Genomic DNA, 17,897 nt, shown 5'->3' with positions numbered 1-17,897 from the left:
TTAAAGTTATTTCTGGACTCATTTATGAAATAAAGATATGAGTTGGCAGAAATTCTTCTTTTGTCAAGAAAGTTTGTAAACTCATTTGCTTTGTAAACTGTTTGGAATATTTAGGGTACTGCAGAATATTGGTAGTAGTGGCTGTGCCTCTGATGGGAGCAGACATAATTCTAATCTTGTCAACTACAATGTGAATTTATGTTCTGAAGTGCAAATTGTATAGTCAGTGTGAAGTTGAAAAATGTAATAAAAAATAAAATGCAAGAGTAAAAGAGACAAATCTTCAAACACTATTCTGATCAACAGGAACCAAAAAAATCAAAATTTCATCCTCGAGAATGTATCCCTCGATGTGAGAACCGCAGTCAACAAATCAGTTCCTATTTGAGCTTTTCTAGGTCAAGTTTGACTTGTGTTATTCCGGGTCTTGTTGACTTGACCCCGTGTATGCATGTCAGATTTCTGTTGGTGGTAGCCTCCTGATGTGCTCGTGGAACTTTAACTTCTTTTTATTTTTTTTTTTATTTTTATTTATTTATATATATTTCTTTTTTTTTTTTTTTCTGCTCTGTGATTTTCCTAGTGTTTAATCTCAATCCCTCTTCTGTCAGCTTTTGGCTTAGTATTTTTCTTATGATTTTGCATTCTTCCTTCAGTATGCTTTCCACATCAATTGTTCATGTGTAACAAGCTTGATTCACATAGTGCATTAGTATCCCATTCCACCACCACCAGCCCCAGCATAGTCCACAGTGAAAATGGCTACGTTTACTGGAGCTGAGCATGCTTGCTGTGTGTTTTGTTTCATGAAACGAACTCTGCATCAACTGTTGGCATAAATTTTGCACCAAATATGCAAAAGAACCTCAACTTGGCCTACAATGTACTGTTGGCACAAGAACTTTTTTGAGACACGTTGTTCACTGCGACATGATAAATCCCAGGTCACCTGCATGTTGACAATTGTGTCGAACAGGTTAGAGAGAGCTTTGCCCACAGTCCAAACAAATCAATGCATCATCTGTCTTGAGAACTGGCCATCCACAAATGACTGTTTCTCGAGTACTGCATAGATGTCTACACTTGAAACCATACAGACTGACAATGGCACAGCACATTAGTGATTTTGATAAGATTGCTCATGGGGAATCCTGTGCAGAAATGTTGCATCGGATAGAGGATGATGAGACATTCCTGAACACAATAATCTTCAGTAGTGAATCAGCATTTCATATCAGTGGAATAGTGAACACCCAAAACTGCAGACTATAAGGGCAGAGAAAATCCATATACGACCGTGGTACATGTTTGAGTATCTGGATATGCTTGGAAACTTTTTAACTTCACAGATCAATGAATATGACCAAGGTGGGGTGGGTTACTATCAGCAGCATGGTGCAGCACTTCAGTTTCTCACGGAAGTGTGAGGTTTCCTCGATAATCCCTTCTGAGTGTAGTGGATTGGCCATGAAGGGCTAAATGCATGGCTACCTTGCTCCCAGACATGACACCACTAGATTTTTCTCTCTGGGGCTTCATTATAGACCCTGTGTATGTTCCTCTCCTACCAAACAACTTAACTGACCTGGAAAAACAAATCTTTGCTGCCACTGCACACGTTATTCACAGTCTGCTGCACTGAGTGTGGGAAGAAACTGATACCAGTGGAATATTTATCACCTCACAAATAGTTGTTCGCATTGAACCAAAATGACTCTTGAGATGAATATGCAAAAGAGTAAATTAATAATAATGTCAGTGTACATATCACCATGTGGTGATCCTGAAATTTTTAGAAATAAGTTAGAGGCATTGCTCAATATATTACATGATAATAAGTCAACAATAATTATAAGTGGAGACTTTAATGTCAACGTGTTGACTGAAGGTGCATTGAAAGATCAGTTCCTGAATGTTTTACAGAGCTTCAACTTGTATCCGCATACAAGAGTAACAAACTATCATCATCATCAGTTATCTGCTATATTAGCAGGTCCTTTGCCTCTCCATTTTCTGCGATCCATTGCTTCCTTCTTAAGGCTGCTGTATGTTGTACCGTCCATCATGTCATCCAGTATCTGGAATCTCTTCCTTCCTCGCTTCCTTTTCCCTTCTACATAACCTTCTAAAACTGTTTTTATCAGTCCGTCATTTTTTCTTAATATATGCCCAATCCAATTTCTTTTTCTTCTCTTTATTACATCTAGTAACTGCCTTTTCTCTCCCACTCTTCTCAGTACCTCTTCATTTTTTACTCTGTCCATCCAACTTATTCCTTCCATCTTCCGCCATGTCCAGATCTCAAAAGCCTCCAGCCTTTCTCTGTCTTTTTTCCTCATAGTCCATGTTTCAGCGCCATATACAAGAACACTCCATACAAGACATTTTATGAGTCTCTTTCTGAGTTCTCTGTCCATACCGCTGCAGAAGATTCTCCTTTTCTTATAAAACGCCTCTTTTGCCATTGCTATCCTTGTTTTAATTTCTGTGGTGCACTTCCAGTCGGTGTCTATCCTGCTTCCAAGATACTTAAAATTTTGCACCTGTTCTAGTTTTTCTCCATTCAGCACAATTTTTAGTTCCTTATTTCCTCCTATTGCCAATACTTTTGTTTTATTTGTGTTAATTTTCATTCCATATTTTTTTCCGTTAGTTGCAATGGTGTCCACCAAATCCTGTAATTCTTTTTCCCCTGTGGCTAGAAGGACCATGTCATCAGCAAACTATACAGATGCAATAAATGTTGACCTAGGAATATCTGATCACAGTGCACTCATCCTTAGATTTCCATAACCCCTGTGACCAAAAATAGTTCATATAAAATATACACAAATAGTGGCAGTCACTTCATAAAAACACAGATTAACCAATCAAGGGCAGAAGTGCTGTTACAAACTAGCACAAATGCTGCATATAATGTTTTTTCTTGACTATTTATGTCGAAATCTGAAATGTGTTTTCCTAAAAAATTTGTCATACCAAATTCATATGGGCAGTGTCTGTGTGTGTGTGTGTGTGTGTGTGTGTGTGTGTGTGTGTGTGTGTGTGTGTGTGTGTGTGTGTGTACCTATCCTTTTTTCCCCCTAAGGTAAGTCTTTCCGCTCCTGGGATTGGAATGACTCCTTACCCACTCCCTTAAAACCCACATCCTTTTGTTTTTCCCTCTCCTTCCCTCCTTCCTGATGAAGCAACCATTGGTTGCAAAAGCTTGAAGTTTGTGTGTATGTTTGTGTTTGTTTGTGTGTCTATCAACATGCCAGCACTTTTGTTTGGTAAATTACATCATCTTTGTTTTTAGATATACAAATTCATATGGGCGTTTACATGATAACTCCCGGATCACAACATGTATTAGAAATTCCTCCAGGACCATGAAAATGCTTAACTATAAACTGAAAAGTTGTACTGACCCCAAGTTTAAAGCACATGTAACAAACTACAAAAAATAAAGAAAAGTAATTACAAAAGCAAAATTATTAAGTAATGATAAATTAATAAGAGAATCGTGAATAAATCAAGAACCACTTGAGAAATTGTAAAAAAGGAAACAGGTAAGGGTCTCAAGGATCAGGAAACAGCATTCAAAAATAGTGAAAATATGGAATTAAAAGATGAAACTCTTGTAAATTTCATAAGTAATTACTTTTAAAGTGTACCTGTCTCATTGAGTAAAAACTTTAATAAACATGAGAAATTAGATAAGATAATGTAAGATAAGATACTTTATTGTCACATAACATGTTTTTATACAATCATTCAATTGAGAACATTGGTGACTCGTCAGTCTTTAACCTAAGTTGTTACAGTATTTTATATACTACAGGAAATACATCATACATACATTACTTATTATAATAAAAATACAACATTATATTTTAAATCTTTTCGTAACTCATCCAATCATTACTATAGCCTTCACACACCTATATGAAGTATAGATGTACTGAACGGGATACAAACCGCCATATAATTCTATATATAAACATGAATATAAAGTGAACGTGTATACTTTGTATCTATATGGCTTCGAAAGTATACCATTTGTACTTGCATCTTTACTCCCTATTCCTATCTATAAATTGTTCTAAACTATAACATTGCTTTTTATTCATTTAGAAATTCTTCTAGACTATAATAACATTTGCTTTTTAGGTATATGCCAATGGTCTCCAATGTGGATTCACCAAATATTGACCTTATCTTATTTCTGATCTTCAGAGTCATGTAATATGGAGTACTTTCATATACTGTGAGTCGGTGACAAGGTAGCATGTATTTCAATTTATGTCTAGTTTCATAGGCATGTGTGAATGTATTTCCTTCAAACAGATGTGAGTTTTTCTGTTCAAAGAGAAGTATTTCATATGTGAAAATGGAAGTGATTATCATGAAGTCCAGGCTTTTGAATAGTGGTTTGCATGAATGTCTACTATTGGTTCCTGTCATTGCTGAGTTTTTTTTTTTTTTTTTTTTTTAAGATTCGAAGGAGGTTTGTCTTTTCAGCACCCCAAAATATTATTCCATATCTTATAAGTGTTATGAAATATGCGTGGTATACAGTTTTCTTCATTGTTAAATCCGTTACTTTGTGTAGTACCCTCATTGCATAAATTAAACTATTTAATCTCTTTAGTAAACTGTCCACATGGTCGGTCCATTGCAAGTTTTTACTTAAAGTTATCCCAAGAAATTTTACAGAATCAACTGTGGTCAGTTCTTTACCTGAATATTGTATTTGAGATATACATTCAGTAGTCTGTTTGGTCCTGAAGTGTATGATTTGGGTTTTTTCAAGATTTAATTTCATAGCATTATCTTTTATTCATTGTTCAAGTTCTTGTAGAGTTTGTTTCGATTAACAGCCTCAAAAGTAGAATGTAGTACATTGTCAACACCCACAAATGATAATGAAATATTAAAGGTGATAAAGAGTTTAAAATCAACAATGTCTGCAAGTGTGGATGAAGTGCCTGTGTCAGTAATAAAAAACATTGCACAACAGATTATAAATCCCTTGGTACATATTGCCAATTTGTCTTTCAGTGAAGGTGTGTTTCCTGAGAGGTTGAAAATTTCGAAGGTTAGATCTCTGTTTAAAAAAGGATATCCACACAAGGTACTAAATTATAGACTAATATCCCTCCTCCAATCATATTCCAAAATTCTAGAGAAATTAATGAGAACCAGACTCATAAATTACTTGATGCTTACAAACATCTGAACTGCAATCAACATGGCAATTGCTTAGGCCATAGCACAGAATCAGCTATCGGTGCCTATACTGAAGAGATTGTCAGGAATCTTGACACTATAAGACGTGTACTGTGAATTAACTTGAATCTTTCTAAAGCTTTTGATACAGTAAATCACCAAATTCTATTAAACAAGATGGCGGCAATAGGTGTAAGGGGAGTTGTGAGGCAATGGTCTGAAACTTACCTTCAAGATAGAACTCAGGTGGTAGAAATTATTGCAGAACGTAAAAAATCAGAAAATCAAGTGTGTTTCAGATGCAAAGAAATTGGAAAAAGGCGTCTCACAGGGCAGTGTTCTTGGTGCCTTATTATTCTTGCTTTATACAAATGACATAAGAAATCCAAATATTTCTACCAAAATAATGTTGTTCTCAGATGACACAAGCATAATTATAAGTGATAATAAAAAGTCATTAATCACCACAACTGACGTACTCCTGAATTATATACAGTGGTTTAATGCTATTGAGTTAATAGTTAATCTGAGTAAAACAAATTATATACAGTACGACAAAACAAACCAGATATGGACCTCCAGTTAAAATTAATTGATGAGGAGATAGAGAGTGTGCAATCCACAAAGTTTTTGGGCATGCACATTGTTCAAATCTTAAGCTGGAAAGACCATCTGAAGTATTTATCCCACAGGCTCAATTCGGCATGTTTTGCATTGAGGATATTATCTAGAGTATGCTGCACAGACTGTGCTAGACTAGTGTATTTTACTTTCTATCAGTCCATCATATCTTATGGCATAATGTTCTGTGATAAAACTAAATCAAGCTTAATAGATGTCTTCAAATTTAAGAAAAGAGCTATATGAATCATAACACACAATTCTCCAACAACTCATTGTAGGCCCCTTTCCAAACAGCTACAAACACTCACAATATCATCACTATATGTATCTAAAAGCATTCCGTGTACAAGAGCACATACGAAAAATCTAAGGACTGCCACAATTATAATACTACAGGGTGTATACGTGGACAAGGGAAAAAAAAATTCCTGATTTCTCCCGGATTTCCCGGTTAAAAATACACTTTCTCCCGGGTGAAAACATGCTTATTCCCTGTTAACTGACAGTATATTTTCTCTCGGAACTGTATAACTTATCAGTCCTTTGAATGATTATGGTTTTATTCATGGGCATAGAATTTCCCAGCGCTTTAGAAAACAAAGCTTTTGTAAGCCAGTCATAGCTCATGTCTCGAGATCTCGCCAGCCGATGACTGCGGGTATTCAGAGCTTAGGACACGTGATGTAGTCAGCCAATAGCAACAGCACTGTTAAGTAGTGCGAACACACAAACAGAAAAAGTTAATGGTTTAAATTAATATACATAGTGTTGCTACATGAAACGAAAAGCTTTCACATATGATATTGGTCTATACGATTAATAAGCTGCAAGAGAAGCTAAGCTTTCAAATATAATGTTGGTCTTTTGGCGCGTATTACAATTTACAATATATCACACAAATGTGCCAGTAAAATTTTTGATAACGACATAAATGTCTGATATTCTGGACTCGAAATTCATCTAAATGGCTCATTATCAAAGAGTTGAATTTAGGAAATTCGTCGTACATTCTCACACATAGTTCAACTTGCGTAAGAGGAAATGTGCTTTGATGGTAACGCTTTTGAAACCACCATTCGGAATATTTTTCCGCGACCTGTTAGAAACAGGTTCGTTTCTGCAGTTGCCAGAGAGTGCCAGATGGCAGGTGTCACCGCGCTTGCACAGCTATGGTGACGTAAGGAGCCCATATGTTCGTACGTGCAAAACATTAAAAGATCTTACATTATGTCATAAAAGAAACAAGACATCAGAGGATACTCCAAGAGCATCGGAATTTCGTGACCCATACTAAAATGTGCAGATTTAAAGTGCACATTCGTATGTCCAGATTCCCAGTGAAGTAGGCCACGACCTGATATTAAGCTTATCAATGTGGTTTTCGGGATGTAAATTTTCTTGGTCAGTTTCCTTAGCAAACTGACAAAAATAACTTCATTATTGTGCAAGGCAATTACTGCTTGACTGTCAGGAAGGTGGAAATAAAATAAAATCTGCAACTACCAACACATTTTAGCCTTCCATAATTATGTGAATATATTTTAATTCACTTGATAGCTCCCAGCCCCAGAAATCTGTTTTGTTTTCATTTGACGTGAGAGCAAAAAAATTGTTCAAATGGCTCTGAGTACTATGGGGCTTAACTTCTGACGTCATCAGTCCCCTAGAACTTAGAACTACTTAAACCTAACGAACCTAAGGACATCACACACATCCATGCCCGAGGCAGGATTCGAACCTGCGACCGTAGCGGTCGCGCGGTTCCAGAGTGTAGCGCCTAGAACTGCTCGGCCACCCCGGCCGGCACGTGAGAGCAGTAAACAAAGAGGAAACAGCAAAATCACTAAATGTAAACACGGGTCACGTGGAGACTACCCACTGTAACTCAGACTGCTCTGCGCATCAGCCCTGGGTTTATGATATTTCCGAACCGGGGCAATACCCCGCCACTCCCCGAGCGTTTGAGATAGGACGTCAAAAATTCCAAAAAGAAACGAATTTTCAAAAATATGTTCATTTTGTAGCGCTCAGCTTTCTGAAGAGTCTGAAAACATATGTGTTCAAGGAAATGTAAAAAGTTATTTGGTCTAAGTGTGCCAAAGTGCAGTGCCTCGCCTCCTCACACAGAATTCTTCTATCGCATGCCACTGCACTTCGCTCTGTCGAATTGAAACATGTATATTTTGTATTTTGTAATGGATGCCATCGAACCATATTCAGGACAATGGAAATTAAAATGACCTTTGGTGCCTCTCCTGCTTACAGTCAGCTGGTTTGAAATCCTGTCCCTCTTTTTTATTAAAAAAAATAACTCTTCAGAAAATATGCATTCTTTATTCCCTATCAGCTAACAACTTGCTGCTTTGTGTGACATAAAATTAAATATAGGACACAAAGACCCAGTAAAGACATGAGACAAGCAAGACAATATACAATCCTTAGCCCCTAGAACTTTTTTCTCTCTAATCTTGCTACAGCTTCATATGGCGTGCTTTCCTTTCTGCGAAAGTTCGTCAAACGTTTTGCTACATGAAAAATCGAAATGTTGCTCTCTAATACTGAAAAAGCTGTTAATACAAATAGGGCCCAAGACAGGTGTGGTTTCCCGATCTAATTACGTCTATTTTGTCACAGCAACAATTGTAACATACACTAAATGAACGAGACTGTTTTGGCACGAACGGTCTTTTTTGTAACGACAGAATTTAATTCACAAAGTACCAATATCAAATCCCTATTAGGCCTACTACAAGCAAAAAGCTTTACGTTAGGGGATAGTTTCACACTTCATTCATACGCTCCAGTTTCTCAAACATGATCGAAAAGTAGTAGTACGGAATTTTTATACAAACTTGGAATCGTCATATTGTTCCATAATTTGTGTAATGTCCCCGTTTCTTCTCCTTCCTCACTCTAACAAACAGGCTTGTTATCACTAATTCTGTAACTATTCCTGCCAATGTCAAAGCTTATTCACAGGTTAACTTCACTAACTCTGCTAGAATCACCGGTTTAGTTATTCCGCGGTTATTCTCTGGTTAGGCGTTGTTACATGTTCGTACAACGCGTTTTCCGCACTTCTTCCAGATTAGAACTTAAAGCGGCTGCTAGCTGGGCACTGTGCAACTGGCCCTTACTAGTATAGCGATCTGGCCAAAAATTTTCCGTCAAAATTTCATTTTCTTCGATACACCGAGAAGGGAATATGTAATCTTTATTACCTGTTATTCGTTTATTTCCACTTCTGTAGTCTGAATGTATGGATTTCACTAATTATTATAACAATGCTCATCATTCGCAAACCCAATCAACCAGACAATCAGACGGCGGTTGGCATTCAGCCATTCGGCTCTCCTCCGGTCAGCTCGTATAGCCGCTTTTGTCTGTAGGAACGTTTGTTTCTACATGCGACGAGGATTGCCCTGACAGAGTCATCATGTACACTATGCACGCATTCACAAATCAACTTATGATTCATTCAGAAATCAACTTATAATGTGTTCAAAAAGCGACAGGGATGCGTTTCAAAGTCATATGAATAATCGATAGACTTAAGTGCGCTGGATGCTAGTTGCTTTGTGAAACAACGTTTTTTCCCCCTCAAGAATATGAATTTGCCCACACCCCTCCCCCTCCTAGATCTGGACCTGCTGCACATGCATTAATCTGGCAACTTGGGCGCTCCAGTAAAATTTTTCCCGGTAGCATCTAGCTGCTTGCTGCGTCTGCTTACACAGCCAACAGCCACATTTCTGTAGCCAGAAGCGGGAGAAGGTATTACTCGACTGCGCATGCGCTTGATCCCGCTCGTAACTGCTAAAACGAATCTAATGTAAACAGTTGTGACGGCACGCTCGTCACAGGCAATTTGTTGTTAAGAAGCATCGCATGGTCTTCCTAAAGCCTTTGACTCATTTTGCTGTTGGTAGACGCTTGTATGAGCACTGTGTTTTGTTGCTGTATATGGTGCATTTCCTTTGCAATTTATGTTTTATTTTCGTTTTTTCTCTCGTTCATGTCTTATTGCTGCAGTGTTATCTGTAGTAGCGGGATACAGTAATATCCTTCGTTAGAGTATCAGTTCTTACCAGTCAAAATTACAAAAATTTAACTGATTTAACTGAAAACAAAAACAACGAAAAATTCCCAGGTTTTTCCTGGTTTTCTCCCGGATGAAGAAATTCCCTGGCTTTTCCCGTATCTCCCGGCTGTCCAGAGTTGTATACTCCCTGTACTAGAAGTCGTAAGAATTTGTATGTAGAAAGGGTATGGACACAACGAACGCAAAAGCATGTAAGTTATTTGAAATAAAACTATAGAATCCCCTTCCAGTGTACATAAAGGAATTAATAGATGAAGTAAAATTTAAGACTGAGCTTAAAAAATTACCTTTTAAGCAAAACTTTCTATGACATAGATGAGTACTTTGAATGCGTAGAAATTTATTGCCAAAAATTTGAATTTATATGTCTAAATTTGTACTTTTAAAATGCCTTAAAGTGATATTCCATTATTATGTTTGTAGTATTTGTACTTGTAGGGTAACTTTGTTGTGACAATTCCTACATCATGTAAATGATTTACAGGAAGATAATGAAATGAAATGAGACACTTTTATGTGAAACTTGAGGTTGTCTGTTACAGAGTGACACATCTACAGATTCAGTAAGATATCTCAATAAATTTCTGTATTATTCCAAAGTAGTAAAGTCCTTATTGACTAACCCTGTATAGGAGACCATGAGTTCCATGAAAATTTATTATTTATTTTTGTATCATGAGCCATTTGAGATTGGACAGTGACGCTGGCCAACTTTGCATGTGTGAGTCAACCAAGGAGAAGAAAAAAAAAGGAAACAAAAAATGCAATACCTCTACAGACTTTGGAAAACAAATGAAAATTGTAATATAGTCATTGTTCTGAGCTATCAGTCACTACTGTCAATTCATAATCACATTTTGAATTATGTTGATATTGGTGGAGTTCTAGAACAATGAAGTATATGTTGTTGGAAGATTATTGTAGTGAACTGTAAGAATATATGGCATTTGCATATGAGGACTTTGTCATATTTATTAGAGAAATATATGTATTGTTCTCTTTCACTGTCTTCCAGCACACATTGCAGGTCCAAGACAAGTAGTCCAAGATTTATGTATCCAGAGTGTACAAAGCAGTTGACAAATAACAGAATAATATTTTAGTGATCACTGCTTCAAATAAGCCTGAACATCAAAATAACCAAAGAGAACATTACTTCTCTAAATTCCCTGAATCTCTAGAAACAGTACATTTCAGTGTTGTATGAAAGCTGTTTACAAACAGATTGATCAAGAAACATTACTCTTCCCCAAAAGTTCTGGTCTGGTTTATTGAACATAATAAGACTTCATCTTGAGGCACAGTTAATAAATAAATAAATAAAACAAAACAGTGAAGCTGGTGCTTTCTTCATATTGGACTAGGCACAAACTATTTCTTAATTGCAGCACAAATTAAATTTTTGTGAAAAAAAAACAGTAAAATAGTTACTTGCAACTTGCCAGAACTCTCATATCTGCTAGGTTGAATGTAGTTGGACGTATAGATACATGTACTGAACTACTGATGATAAAATTTTGATAAAATGGTTTGATGTTGCACTAATTTCTCACTAAACTATTGTCTGGTGATCAACACAAGTTATTATGCTGAATCGATAAAATGGCTTCAGCCCCAGTAGTGGGTAGCTTCTCACTATAAATTAAATGAATTAATAAATGAGGTGGAAACATCAGACTGTGTTCACAGCTATAAAATAACTGATATTTCATTACCACTGTACTGACTAATTGACACAGAGATTCACTGTCCTAAATTCTGATTATTTAAGAAATTCAAATGAACTACTCACAATGTTGTTTGACACTTCAGTTCAACACTGTGCAAAATAAGCAGAGCCTGAACAATGTGAGAAAATTTCGAGTCCCACGGAATGTGAAATATTTCAAATACTTAACAAATGCAGCCGTACCACTCACGCCTATGCAGACGCTACTTCCGTTGACCATCCCAAACTGTGTCTGTCACCTTTCTGTACTGAGTGACCCTGACGAACGTGGCCACTGACCAATTTGATTAATCCTCGAGTGATTACCTCCTTTGTATAAAGTGTGCCAAATACAAAGAAAACTGTTTTGCTACATTCCATTGTTGTTTCACAACTGCAAGCCTATATCTATTCCTTCATTATCACTTCAGCTAACAGTCATAAGTGGTGTTGTTATACACAGGTGAGCAGTAGTAATTTAAATAAACAGAGGGGCAGATGGTAAGAAAATTGCAATCCGTGCAAGAAAATGACACTGATTCTGAGCTAGCAGAACAGTATCAAAGCAGGCAACTGTCTACAAGATAATTAGTAATCCAATAAGCAGCTGACTGGGATCTAATGCGACTGTGCTTTTTAATGCTTTTGAGGGGGGGGGGGGGGGGGGGGGGGGGAGATTACTGTGGTGAACACCTGTCCAAGGCAACAGAACAATATAATGAAAGTTTATTTCACTATTATTTAATCAAATAGTGATATACCTTTTTTATTTATTTATTTATTTATTTATCTATTTAAATTTTCTTTCTGTGGAGCTGTCGTAATGATGGCTTTTGCAAACGTCAGACTTAATCCTATGGTTATATTTATACTTATAAAATACACTATATTCTGTAGCTGTTGCTTCTTATGTCTATTTGTTACATTTATCATACTACAACTGATATGCTAATGCCTCATGTTACTATCACTATCTTAAAATTCGTTGAAAGAATATAAACATTTTTCTATTAGAAAAGATTTTAATTTTGTTTTAAAAACATTTCCCGTGTGCATTCATAGACAGTTTGGTAGCTTGTTATACCATGATTTTATTATCTGGTTTGTATTACAATTTAGTGCTTTGCTTACGATTCAGCAGATATGTGGTCAGAAGATTCACGGCTTGATCCCCAATACTATAAGGTTTTAGCTTTTTAAGAAGTACCCTGTGGTTTACCGTATCAAATGATCTTGTCAGGTCCAAAAATATACCTGCAATCTGCATCTTCTGGTCCAACAGACAGTACACTTCATGGATGAACTGTGTAACTGCTGTGGTTGTACTTAGCTCTTTTCAGAAGACATGCTGTGAATCTACAAACAGTTTACAATTTGTGAAAAAGGCACTTAGCTTTCGAATATCTCACTAAAAGTGCTTTATAAAGCTTATTCAGATCATGTACTTGCTGCCTGAGCCTAATCAGATTTGTTGGGAGTTTTAGTCTAGGATTACTTCCATTCTGACAGTGTTTAACTACCTTCTGGATTTCTCTGACTGGACAACTATATTCATAATGATGCAGTAGGGTTGAGTAGAATTCATTCCATTTCTCATCCGACCCTTTTACCTGGTACACAGAATCCCATTTCTCATTCACTAGTTTGTCTTTAAGAGCATTAATATTTGAGGTATTCAGCATTCGTTTCTGTAGCTCATTTTTTGTTAGTTTAGGCCCAACTGAATTTTTGTATTCTATCACCTGACAGAAGTTGTCAGAATAAAGAAAAATCTACATTACTGTATTTGACCTTATCTATAACATCTTTGTTGATTATAACATAATCTATTCTAGCGGAACATGTGTCCTTCACTCTGGTGTCTGAGTTCACTATATTTACAAGATTGTATGAGGTCAGTACATCACTGAGTTGCAAGTTTACTATACTAGTTGAGTTTGCATCTATCTTGAAAGTCACCTAATACAGTAAGGTCATCCGAACCACCCTGACAAACAACACTACTAAGTTTATGCATAAACAGCATCACATTAGCATTCGGTGGCCTATATACTCCAATCACTTTACGCTTTCGTAACTTAAGATTATTATTGTGGAGTACAATACCTGTCATTTCAATAGATCCTCCTTTGGTGTGGTGTTCAAGAAAGGAAATTTTTTTAGCTTCTATATCCTTATTAACATAAACTGCCACACCACCACCTTTATGGTTTTGCCTACAATAACTATTTGCTAGTATGTAACCTTCTAACCTATAATATATTATTTCACTGCACTTTAGCCCATGTTCCGTTATTACTAGTACATGTGGCAAATGTTCCTCTATGAATATTTGTAGAATGCCTAGTTTGTTTCTGCACATTTAAGTGCATTAACTTTAAGGGTGTTATCCCTTCTTGTTTATTTACCATCTTGTGTGAATCAAAATTGTCTGAGTTCAATTTTTCCGACATTTTGCATACACTGGTTTTTTAGAACTCACCTGCAATGGCTGATCACTTATTTCACAGCCTGGCTTTTCTTTGTATGAACGGGACTTAAGTCATATCAGACATACATCCCTGAAAACTATTATTATGGTCCTTTATTCTAAAAAAGTCTCATGGCTGTAGCCCAGAGCAATTGGAGCTTTCTCCACACTGTCTTTCTCACACAGTTTGCTTATGTGGGAAACTAGCTTGGCCTCCCCTTTGCTATTTAAGGGGAATCCGTGTTTTGTGTGTTTGTCACGATTCACTTTACTTAAGTCTATCAAATGGACATGGCTAAATTTATCACACAGTTTCTTTAGCTCGGAATTGTAGTGTAAGCTTATTTTATCATTGTTTAATTAAACTAAAAGTGAACTGCGATATTGCTCATACATACTTATGCCGGTAACATAATTACACGCATATGAAATGTGCCATGCACCTGTGCTTGTTGTTAAAATAGGATTTTGTCTCTTGTTTGCATTGCTGTTATGAGAATTCTTTAAATTTCAAGGAAATTTAAATCATGGGCAAAAAAAATATATATATATATATATATATATATATATATATATATATATATATATATATATATATATATATATAAAAATAGAGGGAAACATTCCATGTGGGAAAAATATATCTAAAAAAAAAGATGATGTGACTTACCGAATGAAAGCGCTGGTAGGTCGATAGACACACAAACAAACACAAACATACACACAAAATTCAAGCTTTCGCAACAAGCTGTTGCCTCGTCAGGAAAGAGGGAAGGAGAGGGAAAGACGAAAGGATGTGGGTTTTAAGGGGGAGGGTAAGGAGTCATTCCAATCCCGGGAGCGGAAAGACTTACCTTGGGGGAAAAAAGGACGGGTATACACTCGCACACACACACACATATCCATCCACACATATACAGACACATTTCATATGCGTGTAAGTTATGTTACCGGCATAAGTATGTATGAGCAAGTCTGTATATGTGTGGACAGTTAAGGACAATCTGTTACTACGAAAGGCCGGAATTTACAAGATACCGTGCCAATGTGGTATGGCTTACATAGGTCAAACCACACGCACCGTGAAAGAACGCTGCACTGAACATCAACGTTACACCCGCCTTTTGCAGCCAAGCAAGTCCGCTATTGCTGAACATTGTATTTCTACTGGACATTCAATGGAGTATGAGAAAACAATGATTTTGTCCACAGCAACGTCTTTCTGCGACTCCATTATTAAAGAATCCGTAGAAATAAGACTGGCGGAAAATCTGTTAAACCGTGACAGCGGCTACCAGCTGGACAGTGCATGGAATCCCATCATCTCCACGATTTGCTCAAATCAAAGACGACAGAGTGCGTCGACCGCCGTGGCAAACAGCAACGCACAGGGCGACTGAGTTCCGCTATTCCACCAGCGAGGGCGCTGCCGGCGGGCAGTGTTGGTTCAACTTTCAAGTTTTCGACGCATGTGCAGAATAGTTACAGTACGCTATATATTGCGGAACGGAGGACGTTTTCGCCAGTCTGCGACGGCTCACCTGAAGATGACTGGCAGGTGCCCAGTTGAAATATCGTGCGAAGTACTGAACGACGAGCGGCTGCAAGCCCGAAATTTGTTTGAACAGTCAATTCGCCGGGAAAATTTTAAAATTTATAAAGGACACAGTTTTCCAGTCATTGAGGGTCCAAATTATACAGTTACAAGCTCAGGAGATGCAGCAAAGGTAATGTCGTGCGGTTAGCAAAGACACTTGCATCAATTGTGTGCTGCTGTAGCCCATTAATGCCACATTTCGCCCCACTGTCCTAATGGATACATTTGTCATACACCCCACATTGATTTCTGCAGTTACTTCATGCAGTCTTGCTTGTATGTTAGCACTGATAACTAAGAAAATGGCACCGATCTGTCCTTAAGTGAATGCCGTCGGCCACTGCGCTGTCCGTAGTCAGAGGTAAATCCTGAAGTCTGACATCCTCGGCACACTCTTAGCACTTTGGATCTCAGAATATTGAGTTTGCTGATGATTTTCAAAACTGAATGTTCCACGCATCTAGCTCCAACTGCCATTCTACATTCAGAGTCTTAATTCCGATCGTGCGGCCATAACCACTTTGTAAATCATTTCACATAAATGACCTGAGAACAAATGACAGTTCTGCCAGTCCACAGCCCTCTTATGCCTTGTATACGAAATACTACCACCATCTGTATATGTACATATCACTGCCCCATGACTTATGTCACTTCAGTGTAATGAAACGGCAGAAGCTTAATTGAATTGCTGTTTGCATGATTAAGATTCATGAAGTTAACAATAGTCTCCTACATCTCCATATTTCACATAACATATTAGGGAGAGGCTCTCCATAGAAGCAGCAACAAAAGCAGCTCACCTCTGAAGGTAAAAGTAGATGAAGCAAAAGTGTATTATCAATTTGTACAGAAACAAGACTGCAATTATAACAGTTGAATGATGTGACAGGGAATCAGTAGCTGAGGAGGGAGGAACATAGTGTTGCAGTCTCTCCCTGTTGTTATTCTGTCTGCATATCGAGCAAGCAGTAAAAGAAACCGAGCAGAAATTTGCAGAGGGAATTAAGGTTTAGAGGAAATAAATAATAACTCTGCATTTTGCTGATGCCTTTGTAATTCTGTCAGAAACAGTAAAGGACACAAAAGAGCAGTTGAATGGAATGGGCAGTGTCTTTAAAAGTGGTTTCAGATGAATACAACAAAAGAAGGACAAGGGTAATGAAATTTACTCAAAGTAAATCAGGCAATGCTGAGATAAATAGATTAGGAAATGAGACACTAAAACAGCAGGTAAGATTTGCTGTCAGCGGCAAAATAACTGATGCTAATCACAGTAGATAGGAGTGTTTTGTTCGGAGGTGGTGGTCATTCAATTAAAAATTTAATAGATCAGACAGGCACACAACTGATTTGTTTTTTTCATTCACATCAAATGATCTATAAACACATTAATAGCTCAAAACTCTGCACAATTCCTAGACAAATATTTATTTAATTTACAGTAGTGTTACTGAACTATCAGTCTGATGTAGCACACAGCAGAAAAGCAAATACCTCATATAATTGATAGAAATGAAGACCAGGTTATTAAGTAAAGTTAAGTCACCAAGGTCATCGATGAAAAATCCCTAGTTAAGTGATTCTGAACTGGTGCCTTCACTTTTTTATGTGGTTGGAGATATTTACTTTGATATGATTGTACAGGGACTTGGTGATCACTGTCACTTTAATAGGTCTATTCCACTCCAACTGACTCCTCCTGCTGAAATTTGCTATTTTCTTTTTTTTCCTATGTGAAAGGCATTTATTTAGTTTATACAAGTTTTCGAAGAAAGATACTATCCGTGAGTCTATTCCATTCTGTTCTGAAATATTTTGCACTTAAGATTTTCCTTGTATGGCTAAATATGGATCTGAGGAGGGAGACAATGGAAGGTAATTAGCTCAAACCTGTCCTCAGATGATCTATCTTCAAACACATGGAAGTCCTGACACAAATACAGATGTAGTAATGTTATGAAATTGTTCATCATTTACCCTGCTTTACAAGAGTTGAGGCCTCATATAGCTTGTGAATTTTCCTCAGCTATTTTTCACCAACTTCGTTACCGTTAAAAATCTTTTGCACTTGAATTCACTTCAAGAATGAATAATACTAAGAAAGCATTTTGGTACTGGAAAATTTCCATTGGATGTAGAACAAGCTCAAACATGTTGTGGGGAGACGCCTGGCAAGAGGGTA

This window comes from Schistocerca serialis, chromosome 11 (genome assembly GCF_023864345.2).
Source record: "Schistocerca serialis cubense isolate TAMUIC-IGC-003099 chromosome 11, iqSchSeri2.2, whole genome shotgun sequence".
In the NCBI taxonomy this organism is placed as follows: Eukaryota; Metazoa; Arthropoda; class Insecta; order Orthoptera; family Acrididae; genus Schistocerca; species Schistocerca serialis.
Note: the sequence above shows the minus strand (reverse complement) of the source record.